Source organism: Macaca fascicularis, chromosome 16 (genome assembly GCF_037993035.2).
Source record: "Macaca fascicularis isolate 582-1 chromosome 16, T2T-MFA8v1.1".
NCBI classification, from domain to species: domain Eukaryota; kingdom Metazoa; phylum Chordata; class Mammalia; order Primates; family Cercopithecidae; genus Macaca; species Macaca fascicularis.
Window position 1 is genome coordinate 84339343 of NC_088390.1, and position 20093 is coordinate 84359435.

A 20093-nucleotide genomic window follows, 5' to 3' on the forward strand; every position below is an offset into this window, starting at 1 on the left:
TCACAAAAAACAATGCGGAAACAAGAAGCTCCCTCCATGTGCCCTGTTGGGACATTTTTGCTTGGAGAACCGTAACTCCAAATTCTTACCTCGCAGAGAGGGACCCAATGGGACCTGTTTAGTAAATATTCACTGAGTTCTGCCACGTGTGGACAATCTTCCAGGGAGAACTCCTAATTAATTAGAAAAGGTGCCTGCCCTCGAGGCACATACATTCTATGAGTGAGACAATTAGACAAACAGACACAGATGTGACATGGACACCACAGTGCAAGGATTCTGTCTGCATGTGCGTTGCTGAGTCCCCATGTTTAGAAGAGTACCCTGCATACTTACCTGGCAGGGGAGACACTATGATCACAAAGGTGGTTTTCGCAGGGTTAGGCTCATATTCCAGGTGTGCTGACCCCTGCAATTTCCCCAAATGCAGGAAATTCAACTCTATAATCGGTGGTTGGGGGGACTGTGTTTGCAATTTCCCATGTGGGTTTTTTTAAAAAGAAGAGGCTGGGCACGGTGGCTCATGTCTGTAAGCCCAGCACTTTGGGAGGCCAAAGCAGGTGGATCACCTGAGGTCAGGAGTTCGAGACCAGCCTGGCCAACATGGTGAAACCCTGTCTCTACTAAAAATACAGACGTGGCCAGGCACAGTGGCTCACGTGTGTAATCCCAGCACTTTGGGAGGCTGAGGCAGGTGGATTACCTGAGGTCAGGAGTTCGAGACCAGCCTGGCCAACATGGTGAAACCCTATCTCTACTAAAAATACAAAAAGTAGCTGGGTGTGGTGGCAAACACCTGTAATCCCAGCTACTCAGGAGGCTGAGGTAGGAAAATCACTTGAACCAGGGAGGCAGAGGTTGCAGTGAACCGAGATGGCACCACTGTACTCCAGCCTGGGTAACAACAGCAAAACTCCATCTTAAGAAGAAGAAGAAAAAAGAAGAGTACCCTGCACATAGCAGGCCCTCAGTGAATTATGAATCAGACTGAGTCTGTATCACGGCGTATGTCAGGTGGTAGCAAGTGATGTGCGTGCCAAGAAAAGTCTTCATAAGCACAAAACATAAAGGCCCTACAGGTGCTGAGTGTAAACAGCCTTGACCCTGAAGAAGGACTGCATTTATAGCCCTCAAAATAGCGCCACACTCACCCTTTGCACACCTCACAATCAAGCCCACAGACCACACACACACACACCCCCCACATGCACAGGCACACATGTCATCTCATCTACAATATAACCTGTTGTCCACAGGCATTTTCTACAGTGCCACACCTCAGGCCTCATTTCACACCCAGTTTAAGTCATTTTTAACCCCCTCCCCATACAACAAAAGGATTTTTGGTAATTGCGGTGGGCTGAATAATGAGCCCCCAAAAATCCAGGTCCTAGTCCCTACAAACCTTTCAATGTGACCTTATATGGAAAGAGGAACTTTGCAAATGTGATTAAATTAAGCATCTTGAGATGGGGAGATTATCCTGGTTTATCTGGGCAGGCCCTAAGAGTCATCAAATGGATCCTAGTCAGAGGGAGACAGAGGTAGACTTGAGAGCAGAAGAGACTGTGCAACCACGGAGGCAGAGATTGGAGTGAAGGGCTCTGAGAATTTAGGAAGGGGCCATGAACCAGGGAATGCAGGCTCAAAACCAGCACAGACTCCACGTAAGTCCCTAGTGCAGCCTCTATGAGCTGGAAAAGACAAGGCAAGAGCCTTCAGAGGGAGTGCAGGCCTGCCAACACCTTGATTTGGGTCTGATTAAACCCATTTAAGACTTCTGGCCTCCAGAACTGTAAGAGAAGACATTTATGCTGTGGCCGAGGTAGGAGGAACGCTTGAGGCCAGGAGCTCAAGAGAAGCCTGGGCAATATAGCAAGACCCCAACTCTACAAAAAATTTTAAAATTAGCCAGGCATGGTGGTGCACACATGTAGTCCCAGCTACTTGGGAGGCTGAGGCTGGTGGATCGCTTAAGCCCCAGAGTTCAAGTCTGCAGTGAGTCAAGATCTTACTCCTGCACCCCAGCCTGGGTTATAGAGCAACACCTTATCTTAAATACATAAATACATTTCTGTTGTTTGAAGCCTCCAAGTTTGTGGTACAATTTGTTACACCAGCCGTAGGATACTAATACAGTTTTAAAGTAATCGACATTCTTTTCTTGGTTTATGATTTAACACTGTTTTCATAGAAGAATAAACTTTCATGTTAAAAAATTACTCAAATTCAGTAAAATATTTCATGGATGAACTAAAATTTGTATTTACCAAACACAAATACTTCTCCTTGCAGTTCACACTGTTTCACTGTTTGTTTGTTTCTTTGTGATGAAGTTTAACTCTTGTCATCCAGCCTGGAGTACAAGGGCGCAATCTCAGCTCACTGCAACCTCCACCTCCTGGGTTCAAGTGATTCTCCTGCCTCAGCCTCCTGAGTAGCTGGGATTACAGGAGTGCGCCACCATGCCTGGCTAATGTTTGTATGTTTAGTAGACATGGAGGTTTCACCATGTTGCCCAGGCTGCTTTCAAACTCCTGACCTCAGGTGATCTGCCCGCCTCAGCCTTCCAAAGTGCTGGGATTACAGGTTTGAGTCACCACACCTAGGCTCTTTCACTGTTTTAAATTTGAATCACAGAGAAAGAGGATCTGTGGTCATACAGAACGACAGAGCTGAAAGAAGTCCAGCTCTGTCGCTTCATTGTTGCAATCCCTGTGCTGTCATTGTGCATTTCTAATCTGTGTAATGAAGGAGAATGTAATTCTGCAGGGGTTGGATACATAGACCACACCTGAGGCCCCTCAAATGATTCCACACCTTAGAAACGTGCTCTCTAAATGAACACCAGTGGCCATCCTTGTGCTGGGAGCTGACTGTGCAACTGGCATTTTCCAAATTAACTGTCACAAAGAATGCAATGTTTATCAGAGTAAGTAATAAAAATGTGCTAATTTGAAGCTTATATATATATTATTAGAACTCAATAGCAAGCAGAAATTGTTTAGAACAGAGACCAACCAAAAACATTTCCAGGGACATTGTTTAGAACTGCGGATGCATGGTGTTAATAAAAAGCAGACGAACTTTTAGCCAGTTTTATTATTGTTTGTAAATTTCCTATGGATACTGCATGTCCTCACTGCCTGCCCTGGGTATTACACTGATGTCTCATGGTGCAGGAAAAACGAAGACTGTTATCTTGGCTTAGATGCGAAGCCTTCCTCGGGCCCCACTGTGCCAAGAGGCTGAGTGAAATCCCCAGGGCTGTCTGTGCCTGGTCTCTGAGCACAGTGCTCAGAGAGCTGGTGGGAAGGGGACCCAGGAAGGAGGGAATTCCGCAAAGGGCCCCGAAGCCTTTACTGGGTATAAAGTCAAAGGAGGCTTCCCTCCGTCCTAAGGCAGGGCAGCTTACAAGGGATTTGAGGGCAGGGCCGGCCTAGACAAAACCAGCACAGACCCCAAGTGGGTCCCCTGTGTAGCCCCTTCTCCCCTGGGGTAACCCAGCCCCCTGAGCCTGGCCTCCGAGAGAGACTTGCCCTCCCTCCCAGCCATTGGAACTCCCTACACTGGCCTTACCCCCTCATCCCCAGGGACACACCCCCAACCTGGAACTCATCGCTCAGCTGGAGACCAGCCAGGTGCCACCCCAAGTGGCTGGCCCTGCAAATTGAGGGGATCTGGATGTCTCCTGGCATGTGGTGGTGCCAGGCCGGTGAAGGAATGAAGTCACCAGGAAACAGAGAGGCAGCGGGAACAAGAAAGCAGAGGCCACCTGGCCCACACCCTCCAACGACCCTGAACCTGCATCTGCACCTGGTCGCTGCTTCCTAAGCATGCGACCTTTCTCCCCTGAATGCCCCAGGCTGCAGGCAGCCTCTTGGTGACAAGAAGACTCGGAGGTACCTATGCGCTTTGGGGTCAGGAGAAAGGGATTCAAACACTGCCTGTCCCCTGTTTGCCCTCGGGCAACATTTCACTCCAAAAAACTAGACTGGAGCTGGGCACAGTGGCTCACGCCTGTAATCCCAGCATTTTGGAAGGACAAGGTGGGTGGATTGCTTGATCCCAGGAGTTTGAGACCAGCCTGGGCAACATGGTGAAACATCATCTCTACAAAAAATATATGTAAAAATTAGCCAGGCACGGTGGTACGTGCCTGTAGTCCCAGCTACTCAGGAAGCTGAGGTGGGAGAATCACTTGAGCCCAGGAAGTCAAGGCTGCCGTGAGCCATGATCGCATCACTGTACTCCAGCCTGGGCAATAGAGTAAGACCCCATCTTAAAAAAGAAAGAAAGAGAGAAAGAGAGAAAGAGAGAAAGAAAGAGAGAAAGAGAGAAAGAGAGAAAGAGAGAAAGAGAGAAAGAGAGAAGAGAGAAAGAAAGAAAGAAAGAAAGAAAGAAAGAAAGAAAGAAAGAAAGAAAGAAAGAAAGAGAGAGAGAGAGAGAGAGAGGGAGGGAGGGAAGGATGGAAGGAAGGAAGGAAGGAAGGAAGGAAGGAAGGAAGGAAGGAAGGAAGGAAGGAAGGAAGGAAGGAAGGAGAGGCTGGAAGGCTGAGCAGGGCAATGGTCCTGTGAGAACACCTGGTGCAAGGGTGGGCAGTCAGCCTTCACCTCCCACTCCCCTCCTTCCGGGCAAATGCTCATGGGCACTTCCAAATAGTAGGGCACAGTGTCATTTGCCCTGAGCCCCCTTCCCTGGCCCCATAACCAGGAAGGGGCTGACTTGCTCCCTAGAGTTAGATTCCAGCATTTAATAGGAGCCTTTCGGAGAGATGACAATCATTTTCAGCAGTCTCAGTGGAGGAGGCATTCAAGGACTTTAGGGTGACACCCAACGTGGCTGCTGGGGCAGGCAGCCCCGTTTTGAGTTGAGCCAGAGTGGGAACAGGGTGGGAGAAGGAAGGGAGGGTGAACAGAGAGGCAGTTCCCACCCCATCGGTATGCAAATCACTTGCCGCTGAGATAAATGATCCGGCAGGATGGCAGGCAGGGTTCCCAGCGGGAGCCATTTGTCATTTCTACTCCTGATGTGTGAGTGAGAAAGTGAGAGCCTCCCCCATCCCTCCCCCTGACACAGGTAGCTCAGCCAAGCCTCAGGTGCCAGAGACAAGAGGCATCTCCCAGACCTCCACCTCCCCAAGTCTGGAGAGCGGCCTGCCTGGCACAGTCCTGGACGCGGGTTCTCCCAGCACTGCGCGTGGGAGGACACTCCTTGGCGGCCAGAGAGTGGGCCCTTTGTCTCCTGGAAGGACGATGTCAAGCCACAAACCTCCCTCTCTTGGCAGTCAGCTCTCTGGCTAATTGACAAGGCGTGCGTTGCTAAGATTTTTGATGACATCAGCAGAGCCCAACCATATCTGGGGTTCACGGGGCGGGCCTGGCACAGAACGGGGAAGGGTCAGGCCAGGTTGTGTTCCAGCAAGAATTTGCGTCATGTTTGGACCCCATGGGCTCGTGTGTAAATGATTGATGAAGGGACGGATAAATCAATCAATCCTGGAGATCTTGAATTTGCCAGAAATCCAATCCAACCATCCCGCCCTTTCCTATTTGGGCTCCTCGTCTTGAGAGCAAAGGCTTGAGAACATCACACTAGGACGCAGAATGTCTGGCAGCAGATGCCAGGCAGTAGTGATTTACTAAGAGAGAAATGGGCTGCCCTTCCTCACGGCTAGGGATGCTGTCCCACCCACGCTGATAAGCTTGAGACGGTTTCCCACTGTGGTGATGGGCCGGGCTGGTGCATCCTGCCCTTTGCTAGAGCTCAGAACCTGCCCTTAGTAGGGACCCAATAAATATTTGTTGATGAACTAACAAACGACCAGAGAAGGCCCCTCGTGAGACCACATGGCACAGACTTAATTCTGGAAAGAGTTAAAGCTTTTTGGCACAGTCAGGGGTTGAACTCACAGCCTTGGTGTAAAAAGCATATGGTCTCACTTTGTTCTTTTATTCTCTTGTTCTTTCACTCACTCACTCACTCACTCACTCACTCATTCATTCAAGAACTATTTCTTGAGGACCCACTACGTGCTCGGCATTGGACAATGATGATTCTCAGTACGTCATGGGGTACCAATGAACAGGACCCTGAACAGTGACCGGGGGCCTCTCCACTGACAATGGCCAAGAGTTCCCAGACACAAAGGGCCCCACAGCTCCTGGTGAACCCCAGATATCACTGGGCTCTGCTGATATCATGGAAAATCTTAGCAGCTCATGCACAGGATACACATCTGTCAATTAGCTGGTGAATTCACAAGCCAAAAGAAAGTGGTTCGAAGCTTTCCATTGCCTTTCCAGCACATGGAGAGTCTTGGCCAAAACACAGCGCTACCCAGGCTGCCTCCTTGGGGGCGTTCTTCCTTCTCTTGATGGTGAGGGGTTGGACAGGTCTGCCATCTCTCACTTGAGGTCCCCATCAGAACCCTCTGAGATCAACTCCACCTACAACCTCCCACCACCAAAACTTGGGAAAACTCCAGAAAGGCAAATTTGATTCAACTCACTTCAACAACACATTCTTTGATACCTACTGTGCACAAGGTCCTACTAACGCAGGGCAAGCAAGCTCTAAGATGGGGCTTAGTCCATGAGGGTTCTTGGTCTTGCCCAGGCAATAATGCAAAGGCAAGCAGGGGGTAGAAGAAAATGGCCTTGTTGAAGCAGCGGTGTTACAGCTGCGTGACAGCTCTGTGACTGCCCCTGCAGAGCAGGGCTGCCCCGCAGGCAGTGTGCTGAGAGCTGCCACTCAGGGCGGGTTAGCAGACAGATTGATACCCACTTTTAATTGCATGTAGATTAAGGAGCAGTTTATGCAGAAAATTCTAGGGGATGAGCAGTAACTTTTGGGTCATCAATATGGTCATAGAAAGAGGTGGTAATTCCCGGCTGTTGCCATGGCAATGGTAACCTGACGTAGCACACTGGTGGCCATGTCTGACCGGAAAGCTGCTTCTGCACTGGTCTGGTTTTAGCTAGTCCTCAATCTGTTCCAGTATCTGAGCCCCACCTCTGGAGTCAAGTCTCACCTCCTACCTCATTATGTTCAAACTTGCCAGAGGAAAAAGACCCAGTCTCTTTTATTCAGGTACTGATGACCTAGAGAAGAGAGACACAAACACAAGTAGCTATAATGTAAGAGGAGGTCAAGGGTTGCCACCCACAAGGGGATGAGGTCACAGGGGATACGATGCTGGTGAGAGGTGAACCGGGTCTGCGCAGGGGCTGGGAGGCAGGGTCAGCAGGGGACAGCAATGGCATAGTAGCTTCCTCAAAAGAAGGGGGGCTGGGCTGGGCGTGGTGGCTTACGACTGTAATCCCAGCACTTTGGGAGGCCGAGGCAAGTGGATCATCTGAGGTCAGGAGTTCGAGACCAACCTGGCCAACGTGGTGAAACCCCGTTTCTGGTAAAAATACAAAAAACTATCCAGGGGTGGTGGTGTGTGACTGTAATGCCAGCTACTCAGGAGGATAAGGCAGGAGAATTGCCTGAACCGAGGAGGCGAAAATTGCAGTGAGCTGAGATCACGCCATTACACTCCAGCCAGGGCAGCAAGAGTGAAACTGCGTCTCAAAAAAAAAAAAAAAAAAGAAGAAGAGGAAGATGAGCTGGAACCTGGGGAGGCGACAGGGAACAGTGTCAGTTGGGAATCCCCCATGGGAGGGGGCTGAAGGCATCTCTTCCCATCCGTGAATGGGCCAGAGGAGCAGAGACACAGATGAAGCCATGGGAGACCACCCCCTGAGGGAGGTGTGGCAGACATTGCAGGGGATCCAAATTCATTCCAATAACAGGATCCACGGCACTCCACAGGGGAAACTGAAGGATGTGGCAGGAGCCAGTCAGCTCAGAAGGAAAGGGCTTAGAAAGGGGCAGGCAGGAGGCCTGGATGGGGAGGGTGCAAGAGGACTAAGACAGACAGTGGGCAAGGGGATCTCAGAATCAAAACCAGAGAGCCGCAACTGCTGCCTAGGCGTCACACAATGCCTCCGCAGAGCCTGCGGTGTGGAGGCAATGTGCATTTGCTGCGTCTGTTGCCATGTGCCCCTGTGTGCATCTGTGACACGTCCCCAGTCATGCGTTTGCTGCAGACCCAGCCAGTGTGCAGTCACTACCCTCTCAGAGCTCATGTTCCACTTGGGGAGAGAAACAACGAGCAAATGGACACGCTGAATGAAGAAAAGGAAGCAGGGTGTGGGGAGGGCAGTGGGAAGGGTGCGCAGAGAGGAGGGTGGAGTACGAACCTGCCTTCAAGGAACTGAAGAAAGGTCTCCTTCTAGCTGAGCAACATGGCTCACGCCTGTAATCCCAGCACTCTGGGAGGCCAAGGTAGGCAGACTGCTTGAGCCCAGGAGTTTGAGACCAGCCTGAGCAACATGGTAAAACCTCATCTCTATAAAACATATTTTAAAAATTAGCCAGGCGTGGTGGTATGCACCTGTAGCCCCAGCCACTTGGGAGGCTAAGGTGGGAGCATAGCTTGAGCCTGGGAAGCTGAGGCCACAGTGAGCTGTGGTGGCACCACTGACCCTGTCTCAAAAAAAAAAAAAAAAAAAAAAGGAAAGAGAAAAAGGAAAAAGAAAACAAAAGGAAAGGAAAGAAAAAGAAAGAAAGAAAAGAAAAGAGAAAGGGGAAAAGGTTTATTTTCTCCTGGAAGGAGTAACCCTGAGAGGCTGGCTTTTTCGAGTCTCCTTTCACCCTGCCTGAGGATGTGGCTCCAGCAGGTGCGCCCCACTCGTCCCCCCTCCCCCAGGCTGCTCTCGAAGGGCCACGAAGGAGTAGCTGGCTTTGATGGTGTTCCTGTGGTCTTACCCTTTATCTAAGCCTGGTCCCAGCAGGTGGCTGTGGGGCCCGGCAGGGCCACCTGAACCCCACTGAGAATGCATTCTCTGATCTTGTCTTTCTTGGCTGTGGAGAACAGAAGTTGAAGCAAGATTGCAGCTTTGGAAAAAGGCAACCTCAGGAAGCAAAGCTCGTTCTCAGTTCCAACCTGGGAGAGGCACAGAGACCCCACAGTTCTCCCTCTGGGAACAGCGGGCCCCAGCCTGACACAGGTCCTCTCCAGTCGGACACCACCACCATACTCCCAGCTGGTCCTCAGAGGGGCTGCTGGCCTCCAAAGCCTGCTTCCAACACTGCAGGGTGTGCTCATTTCTACTCTTGGTCACCAACATCCACCTTCCTGCATGAGAGTCCACCCACAGGCTTCTCCTGTCCAGAAGCAGCTTTACGGGATTTTTAGGGGCCTATTGCCTGCCCTCCAGTGCCAGGAGTCTCTACCCCTGGGATCAGGAAATGGGGGCTGCGGACAGGATTACAGGGAGGAGTCACTTCCTGGCTGCAGGTATTGAGACCAGGAGAAGGACACCAGCCCTGGGTAATACCCAAGTGCCAGTCTCCCTCCTTCCTCCTTGGCCCCCACACCCTTCTTTCTGAGAGCAGAGGTCTTGCACTTGAACTTGGGAATGTATCATTCCCCAAGACCCCCACACAGGACCACCAGGACCTTGCCTTCCTTCTCCAGACCCCAAAGCTGGTTTCTCCTCCCTCTTCCTTGCTGTGCCCATCCTTCTTCCTCTCCTAGGGTCCCCAAATCTCCCAGGTCTCCCAAAGTCCTGAACTGCTGTGTAGAATCAGATGTTCAGTTTTTCCCCTCCACTGAAATCAGGCAGCCAGCAGCCACTTCTGCACTGAAGGTGGAGTTTTGGGCAAGGTGAGAGACCTGCCAGGGGAGGTGGTGGGCAGTGCTCTGCACTGTGGTCAGTGGCTGCGGGAGCTTGGATTCCTGAGCAAAGGGCTGGCACCTGCAGTCCTCAGCCAGACCCCCAGGCCCACCTGCCCCTCGGCCGAGGCCAGACTACCTGCAAGGTTGTGACCCATACTCCCTTCCCTGGGGCCCGGCTAGGATCCTTTCTGCTTGTCCACGGCAGGCTGGGACTCACCCAAGGCTGTGTGTCCAGGAGGCCACTGAGCCTCCTAATGTCCACCAAGGAGTCCATGTGACCAGTGACAGGCACAGCCCCAAGCATGGACCACAAACACATCACCAGGGCAGCAGGAGGGAGCCAGAGGCTAGCACATCACATTTTTAAAAAGGTTCTGGCCCTAGGACTGGCTTCCCTGTTTGGATGCTCTTCCACTCCCCTCTCTGTTCTGTCTCCTGCTCTTCTCTCTACCACTCCCAGCCTCCTTCCCAAAGCAAAGGGAGGGCCCCAGGGTGAAGAGTGAAGTCCCTTGCCTTGCCTCAGTCTCCCTTTTTGTGAAATAAACAATCCTATGATCCAAAATGAATAAAGGCCTTTGAATATATCCATTTCCTAGTCTCTGGATTTGGATTCTCCCAACCTAGGATTCCTCTGCTAGACAGAAGTCCTGACTCAGCTCCCCAAAACCTCCCCGCAACCCAGCTCTGCCTCCAGCCTCCCCCTACCTCCATTCCAGCTCCCTTCGTCCCAGCCTCCCCCATCCAGCTCCCCAGGCCCTAGCTCTGCCCCCCACCCCACCTTCCCCAGCCCCACCTTCCCCACCCAGCTCCACCTTCCCCTGCCCCACTAGCTTCCTCTACCAATTCTCTCCCCTTCCCACCCCAGCCCTACCTCCCTGCCCTGCCCATCCCTACTTTGCCTTCCCCGCCTGATGAAGCCTTCCCTTCTGCCATCCCTCAGCTGTGGCCTGGCATGGAGATGTAATTACTGCATTAGCCCAGTGGCCTGAAGAAAGACTGGGGTTGGGAGCGGGGTGGGCTGAGAACTGGGGGAGAGGAAGGTTCTTTATTAAATGCAGATGTTTTTAAATCACTGTAATTAACTGGAATGGATACCACGAATCACAGGCATAAAAGCTAAATGGGCTTTTGTTTTAACTGTTTGTCATATATTTAAAAGGGTCATTGGAGAATATAGCACATGGAGAGGTTCTTGCTCTCTTCCTGCTTGCTTTTGCCTAGCAAAGGCTTTCTTCGGACACGCTGGTGAACGCGCACATGTCCACGCACACACACACCCCCATCGATCCTCTCCTCTCTTTCTGAGTCTCACATCCACACACATACACACTCGGCACACACACCCTCCGATCTGTCACACACACACTCAGTGGGGCTGGCCTGGGTAGGACTTGGCTGCAAAGGAGTGTGGGTATCCAACAAGGCAGCTGTGGAAGAATCAAGTTTCACCCCCTTGGGAAGTTTCCTCAGAGGCCTGGGGACATCCTGCCCCAGCGGCTTCGGGAAGCACCAGCGGCTTCTCGGTGGACACACGCACAGACCCGTGCTCAGATACATGCTACAGCAAGAGGCATATCTGTGGAGACTTGCCGCCCCAACTCCTTCCTTGTTTCACTAAAAAAGTTAGGGACAGACACACCCCCCTCTGGGCCAGACTCCCCCTTTCTCCCCGGGAATGTGGAATGTGGAGCTGCTTTTGTACTTGGGCACTGTTTTTCCCAGGTCAAAGGCAGCAGGGAAGTGGCGGGGCCAGGCCCTGAGTGGTGGGCTGGGTGCTGTGAGAGGCTTTGAAGGGCCCCTCTGGCCGAACGCTGCCACCTGCCCCTCTTCTGGGGCCTGTCCCCAAAATACTTAGGTGAAAGCAGGGTCTACAGCCCAAGCATGGCGCGTGGCAGAGAGAAAGTGAATTGCACAAGCAGTGTGCGTTGAAGGTGAGGGCGAGGGGTGCTCCTGAGGTGTCTCCAGGCCAACCCACACCCACCACCCCCAGCATAGATGTGCCACCGCAGGAAAGAAGAGCCAGTGCCAACTCCATTCCTTTCCGGGAAGCCGCCCCAATGTAGAAGCCTGCGGTTCCACTGCTGGACAAAGTCAAAGCTCTGGGGCCAGACCACCTGGTGCCCACCTCTGCCTCCAGCCACCAAAGCCTCCCATGCCTCCCCACCCCCATCCTTCCAGCACTCTCTGCCTGTCTTCTTCCTCTCCAGCCCCCTCGCTGGAGCTAAGCTGAGCCAGAGAGGAGAACTGGGATGAAGATCCTTAGATTTGGGGTCTAGTGATTGAGATGCTCCTGGAATGCCCCACTGAAGCCAGGAACCCATCTCCCCCGCTGCCCATAGAGTCCATGGTAGGCCAGTCATTCTTCTGTATCGCATTTAAGGTTGCAATTTAGCTACACTCTGAGCCAAGCTAAGACCCCTGCTCCTCTTGAGAACGAGGCTTCAGTGGGAAATGAGTTCTGGACGCAGCCCGCATGCCAGGAAGTTTCATGTTCACCTTTCCTTGTAGTTAACCAGGGAAGAAGCCCAGGTGTCCAGTTTCCTGGTCAATGCCTGGTCCCCTAGAGCTTCCCTCTCTTCCCCTCCCTCCCCCCGACCCCTTCCCCTGCCGAATCTCCGTCTCAAAAAAAAAAAAAAAAAGTCACCAAAGAGCATATCTTTACCCAGCCTTGTGCGCTAGTATTTTCTATTCTATTTTTGTTTCCTTTTCTTTTCTTTTTTTTTTTTTTTCCGAGATGGAGTCTCACTCTGTCGCCCAGGCTGGAGTGCAGTGGCGCAATCTCGGCTCACCACAGGTTCCACCTCCCGGGTTCACGCCATTCTCCTGCCTCAGCCTCCCGAGTAGCTGGGACTACAGGCGCCGGCCACCACACCCGGCTAATTTTTTGTATTTTTAGTACAGACGGGGTTTCACCATGTTAACCAGGATGGTCTCGATCTCCTGACCTTGTGATCCGCCCACCTCGGCCTCCCAAAGTGCTGGGATTACAGGCGTGAGCCACCGCGCCCAACTCTATTTTTCTTTTCTTTTTTTATTTTTATTTTTATTTTTTGAGACAGTCTCACTCTGTTGCCCAGGCTGGAGTGCAATGGCACCATCTCAGCTCACTGCAACCTCCGCCTCTGGGGTTCAAGCGATTCTCCCTGCCTCAGCCTCCCTAGTAGCTGGGATTACAGGCATCCACCACCATGCCTGGCTAAGGTTTGTATTTTTAGTAAAGACAGGGTTTTGCCTTGTTGGACAGGCTGGTCTCAAACTCCTGACCTCAGGTGATCTGCCTGCCTCAGTCTCCCAAAGTGCTGGGATTACAGGCGTGAGTCACCGTGCCCAGTATAGATTTTATATATATATATGTGTGTGTGTGTGTATGTATATGTGTGTATATATATGTATATGTGTGTGTATATGTGTGGGTGTGTGTGTGTGTGTGTATATATATATATATTTTGAGACAGAGTTTTGCTCTGTCACCCAAGCTGGAGTGCAGTGGCATGATCATGGGTCACTATAGCCTCAACCTCTCAGCCTCAAGTGATCCTCCCACCTCAGCCTCCCGAGTAGCTGGGACACGAAGCACACATCACCATGCCCGGGTAATTACTTAATTTTTTTGGAGATACAGGGTCTCCCTGTGTTGCTCAGGTTGGTCTTGAACTTCCAGGCTCAAGTGATCCTCCACCTCAGCCTCCCAAAGTGCTGGGATTACAGGTGTGAGCCACCGAACCTGGCCAACATTATCTTTTCTATTCTATTCTATTTCTAGTTTTCACAACCCACAACCTGGATTTCACCCACTGGTGGGTGTCCTTCTGCAGTTTGCAAAGCACAGCTCCTGCTCTTCTGTGATGCAGGCTTCAGAAAACTCTCTAGGCCCAGGCGCCAGTTCTGCTCTCAGAAACCTTCCAGGACTGGTCGGGCATGGTGGCTCACACCTGTAATCCTAGCACTTTGGGAGGCCAAGGCGGGCAGATCACCTGAGCTCAGGAGTTTGAGACCAGCCTGGCCAACATGGTAAAACCCTGCCTCTACTAAAAATACAAAAAATAGCCGGGCGTGGTGGTGCACGCCTGTAATCCCAGCTGTTCGGGAGGCTGTGGCACGAAAATTGCTTGAACACGGGAGGCAGAGGTTGCAGTGAGCAGAGATCGCACCACTGCACTCCAGCCTGGGTGACAAAGCGAGACTCTGACTCAAAAAACAAAAAACAAAAAGAAACTTTTTTTTTTCACTTTCTAACATTACAGAAATTGAAGTGCATCTTATAATCAATGTCGAAAGAAACTTGTCAGCTGATGATATATCTTACAACATTGGGTGAATTGGAATGGAGGAAAAAAAAGTAGTTGAAGACCATCCCTGCGGCTCCCAAGGTGAAAGTTACTGGGGTGGCCTGAACTTCCCAGTGTGGCTGGAAGGTGCGTGTGGATTTTTCTCGTTTGCTGTAAGAAAGTCTCAACATAATCTGGTTACCATACTTTTAACCACACCGATTTATGGGAAAGGATGCTCTGGGGCCACAATTTTATTTCTATTTGCACAGCCTTATGTATCGATTTTCAGATGTATGCTCTCAGCAGAAAAAAATAATTTTTTTTGCAGTAGCAATTAACCTAATAAACCACCTTTTCATCGTTCTGCATGTAGATTAACCACTTCAGAGAATACCAGATCAACACCGTGTTTTGCATGCCTGCACCTTCGGAGAGGAAGCTGCTATTTCAGAAGCCAGGCAGAACAAAGGGAGTCGTCTGGTGCAATCCTAGTAATTAGGGAGAAGAGGCCCCTCAGGTAACTGCTGAGAAAGGTCCCTTAATTTGACCCTGTTTCACACAGTCCAATTTTCAATAAAAAGAGACACTTCAGCACCGTCCCTTAGGAAATCGCCTGGGAGTCCATAATCCCTCGCTCTTCCTGGGGGTTATTCTGTCTAAAGTCCTCCCTTCTGATCTGTTTGCGTCAAACCAGCCATCCCTCTTCCCGCTTCAGTATTTACCTAGGGACGTTTCCAGGGCCCAGGCCTCCGTGCCCCGTGGCAGTGTTGACAAAAAGAGTCAAACTCTGTAAAATATTTGAAGAGATTTATTCTGAGCCAAATATGAGTGACCATGGCCCGTGACACAGCCCTCAGGAGGTCCTGAGAACATGTGCCCAAGGTGGTCAGGGTGCAGCTTGGTTTTATATATTTTAGGAAGGCATGAGACATCAATCAAATACATTTAAGAAATACATTGGTTTGGTTCAGAAAGGTGGAACAACTCAAAGGAGGGGGGCGGGGGGAATTCAGGCTATCAGTAAATGCAAACATTTTCTGGTTGACAGTTGGTTGAGTTTATCTGAAGACCTGGGATTAAAGGAAATGCTCAGGTTAAGATAAAGGATTGTGGAGACCAAGTTTTATTGTGCAGAAGAATCTCTCAAATAGCAGACTTTAGAGAGAGACCAGATTGTAAAACGTTTCTTATCAGGCTAGTTGATTATCTCCTGGATTTGAACAGGAAAGGAGGAAACAAAGGGGAAAAGAGATTCTCTATAGGATGTGGATTTTTCCCACAAAAGACTATGCAGGGCAATTTTCAGGTACGGCAAGGAAATATATTTTGAGGTAAAACATTTTGATTTTCTTTCTTGTTATGCCACAGTCAAATTGGAAAGTCAGTCACAATATATAGGCTCAAATAAAACCCATCTGATGAGAATTTATGGTTTGTAGGGCATGACTCCCCAGACCCCTTAGATAGGAATTTGGGCAAGATTAAAAAAAAAAAAATCAGAGTTTAGTCCTCAGCAATATCAGCCAAGTGTGGAGGCTTCTTTCTCCTTTGGTTGGCACCTCCCTTATCATTATCACTGATGATCTGCTTGAGCTTGCTTCTCTTTCTCACCATCAGTAGGAATCCAAAGCAGTATCTGATGGTTTGTTTATTAGTTCCTTATTTATTGATCGAACAGAACGTCAATCAAATACGTTTGATTGTAGAAGTCGAAAAAGTAGAAAGTAGAAGAAGAAGTAGAAAAAATACATATGCCAGCTCCTCATCCCCAAACTCCCCTCCCCTGCCCAACTCTGATATACGCAGGATACACGCTTTGAATCCAAAACAGCCCAAATGCACTGGCATGTTTTCTCCCCAGGTACTTTGGGTTCCAGGTTTATTTTTCGTCCCCAGATTTCCCTCTTTGAAGACTAACCTCCTGGTAGCCCAGAACAGCAACAGCGGCTGCATCAAATGCAATCTTCCTTGTGGCAGAATTCTCTTCCAATGGACCATAAAATGCTCCACCCTGGTCCCCAGGAAGCCTGGGCATTTCTGGATAGCCAAGATCCTGCCTTCAGTGCTTGCTCCTTCCCACGTGCCAGCATTTCCCACCCAGACCTCTGCAGGCACACAGTCTTGGGTACCAAGGAGCACATCAAGGATTTAGGGCCTAGCTGCCCACGGCTCTGATATACGCTGCCCGGGACACAATGGCTTTTCAGGTGAGCTGGTGGGCGGAGTTCACTCTGGCTCACCTGTCCATCCATGGCCTGGTCCTGCCTGCTGTGCCGGCCTCACCTGAGTTTCTCCTTGCTTCACACCGAATCCCCTCTGTGCACCAAGAGGCTCACAGCTTCCTGCCTTTGACCCACTCTGCTCGTGCAAGGCTTAACTCAGGCATATCTTCCTCCAGGAAACCTCCCAGGGTCCAGGCTCAGCTTCTGGTCCCCCTTGAGGCCCCAGTACCCACCCCACACTCATCTGAAGTTACCTGTTTGTCTATCTGTGCCCCTGACAAGACAGAAGGCTCCCCAAAGGTAGTGTATTGGAAAAGACTCCTTCAGTTACAAATGACATAAACCCAACCCGATGGTATTAAGCACAAGAAAAATGTGCTGGCTTCAGAGGCTGAAGGTTGGGCTGGCTTCCGATGAGTCTTGATGCTGGGGCTCCAGTCACATCCTCAGGACTTGTTTCTGTCGCCTCTTGGCTTAGCTTTGTCCGCTCCCTTCCCAGGCAGGTGCTCTCAGCTTCATACACAGTAGGGAACCAGCCTGGCCAACACGACGAAACCCCGTCTCCACTAAAAATGTAAAACTTAGTCTGGTGTGGCGGCACGCACCTACAGCCCCAGCTACTCGGGAGGCTGAGGCAGGAGAATCACTTGAATCCAGGAGGTGGAGGTTGCAGTGAGCCGAGATTGCACCACTGCACTCCATCCTGGGCAACACAGTGACACTCTGTCTCAAAAAAAAGAAAAATATATATATATATACAGTAGGGAAGAGAGTCTGGTTTCTTCATAGTTCAAGTAAAATAATAGAAGAGAGTCTTGTTGGGCCTGGGTGGCTTGGCTTGCATCAGATACCTATCTCAAAACCAAGCCTGTGGCTGGGAGGATGCAATGTGTTAATTGAATCCAGGAGTTCACTGGAACCATATAATAATAATAATAATAGCTAATCGTTAGTCATCTAAAGTAGAGAGAGGGTCCTTAAACAAAACTTGAGGTAACTATTATCATAAGAAGGTGCAATAGAACTGAGCCACAAAATCACCAAAGCCAGCTACTGCAGGCACTGCGCTTAACCATCTTTTCGGGGCGCAGGCCTAGGGTGCTGATGGCGGCTTCGCACCCAATGCACACTCGCTGAGTTGAGCTGAAAGGAGGGAAGCAGCAAGACAACCACTGAGGCAGGTTCCTGGGAGCCCTCTGACACCCATGCACCATGACAGGCAGCTGTAGACTTCTACGCCCTTTCATACGCTCTGGAAACTCACGTGTGCATAGAGAAAGCTTTGCTGAAAGCCCCAGCTGCCCAGCAGTCAGGGACACATGTGACCCCCTGAAGAGGAAACAAGGGGGTTGCTGCAGGAGGCAGCTGGTCCCCGCTCCCGGTCCCCCAATTCCCTGAGAGCAACTTCCTTGAAGGCCACCTGGATTTTCTGAGGGAATTATTAAATCTTAAGCTGGAACGAAGAAGATACTTCAGTACTGTTATTAGCCACTTTCATCAACTCTACCAACTAATAATTAAAATGCCTGCTGTTAAAGTTTATAATTTACTAAATGAAAACCGGGATGCAGCATATCAGCTATACTGTAAAAGCAATACTTGCTTGGTATGGAACATATTGAGAATATAAGAAATTATGGCAGGGGACGGTGGCTCACGCCTATAATCGCAGCACTTTGGGAGGCCGAGGCAGGTGGATGACTTGAGTTCAGGAGTTCGAGATCAGCCTGGGCAACATAGCAAAACCCTGTCTCTACAAAAAATACAAAAATTAGCTGGGTGTGGTGGCACACGCCTGTGGTACCAGCAACTCAGGAGGCTGAGGTGAGAGGATCACCTGAGCCTGAGATGTTGAGACTGCCGTAAGTGGTGATGGAGCCACTGCACTCCAGGCCGGGCGACAGAGGGAGACCCTGATTCAAAACAAAACAAAACAAAACAACAGCAAAAAAGAAATTATAAAAAATATGCACCCATAAAAAGGAACAAGATCATGTCCTTTGCAGGGACACGGATGGAGTTGGAAGCCATTATCCTCAGCAAACTAACACAGGAACAGAAAACCAAACACTGCATGTTCTCATCTATAAGTGGGAGCTGAACCATGTGAACACGAAGACACAGGGAGGGGAACAACACACACGGCCTGGGTGGCGGGCAGGACGGAGGGAGAGCCTCCGGAAAAATAGCTAATGCATGCTGGGCTGAATACCTAGCTGACGGGTTGATAGGTGCAGCAACTCACCATGGCACACATTTACCTGTGTAACAAACCTACACATCCTGCACGTGTACCCCGAACTAAAAATTAGAAAATAAAACGGAATTGTAAAAAATAAAACCAGTTACCAATAACCTCACCACCCAAAAACAACAACTAATAACATTTTGGGGGGTACTTTTTTTCTTCCAGGCTTTTTCTTTTCTTTCCTTTTCTTTCTTTCTTTCTTTTTTTTTTTTTTTTTGAGACAAAGTCTCGGTCTGTCGCCCAGGCTGGAGTGCAGTGGTGCAATCTCAGCTCACTGCAGCCTCCGTCTCACAGGTTCAAGCAACTGTCCTGCCTCAGCATCCCGAGTAGCTGGGATTACAGGCGTGAGCCACCACGCCTGGTCCTTCCAGTCTTTTTCTAGATGTAGATGATGCAGATTTTATGCAGCAGTGGTCATATTATCAAAAAAAAAAATTGTATTTTCAGTAGAGACGGAATTTCACCATGTTGGCCAGGCTGGTCTCAAACTCCTGACCTTGTGATCCACCCGCCTCGGCCACCCAAAGTGCTGGGATTACAGGCGTGAGGCACCGCGCCCAGCCCTTCCAGTCTTTTTCTAGATGTAGATGATGCAGATTTTGTGCAGCAGTGGTCATATTATCTGTACGTTTGATGTCTCGCTTTTTCCTCTCTGAACGCTTCACTTTTATCAGTTAACTTACAGCTTTTGTAAACATTTAATAGCTGCGTAATAATACATTGAGATGATATGTATTAATCTATTTACGCACTTTCTAATAGGCTGCTTTTAAATATGTGCTATTATAAAAATGCAATCTGAAGTATTTTAAAAGTTTGAATTGGGCATAAGATGTATTTCGAAGTGGATGATAAATTTGACCTCAGACAACCACCACTGTGATCTCGATTTCCAGAGACTCCTGAGTACTGTCTTCTCTCGTCTCTCCTTAGAACTGTGAGAGGACATTCGCCTGGCACTCTGAATGCCTCCGGCTTCAACTAGGGACTCGTACAGGGTTCTCTGGTGACGAATTCATCACAGGGATGTGACTGACTGCCCTCCTAAAATTCTCTTCGGGGAACAATTCTCTGAGGTTTCACGTGGTGCCTAATTGACAACTTTCTGTAATGGGCTGGGATGATAACTCTTTCTTTAAGCCACAGATGATGATTAATAGAGTTCCAATAGGACAAGGTCCTCACTTTATTCTCACCTTCATTATTTTAATCTCTCTCTAAATGATTGGCTAATGGATCTGGATTGCTGTAAGGTTCTGCGAATGGTGGCTGGGTGTCTATAAATCCCTCAAAATCACTAGAGGTCCTCTCCACTTGATTAAGGGGGCTGCCTCGCCCCCAGGCTCAGGAGGGTGAGTATAACTGGCAGAAGTATGCGTTAGACATGACTCTGGAGTGGCCAGACGACTTCAACCTCCCCTGAATGGCTGAATGGCGCCAACAAATTATATTTGCTCCTTGCGGGTAAGGATAAAGAGTGAAGGGTGAAATGGCAACTTGGAGGCCATCAAGAATGCAGAGGGTAGTGAGGAATCATTCATTAAGGTGTCAATCGATGCATCCAGTCATTTAGCAATACACTGAGCCAGCTGGTCTGTGCCAAGCACAGTGCCAGGCATCGG

The 20093-nt window shown here is 49.8% G+C and overlaps 1 non-coding gene across 1 annotated transcript; it reads left to right on the forward strand.

Annotated features, from left to right (window-relative positions):
* The first annotated feature begins 328 nt into the window (after window positions 1-328).
* On the forward strand, window positions 329-484 carry LOC123569637 (U1 spliceosomal RNA). The gene has a single exon (XR_006693451.2). It is a non-coding gene; the product is annotated as a U1 spliceosomal RNA (small nuclear RNA).
* The last annotated feature ends 19609 nt before the right edge of the window (window positions 485-20093 follow it).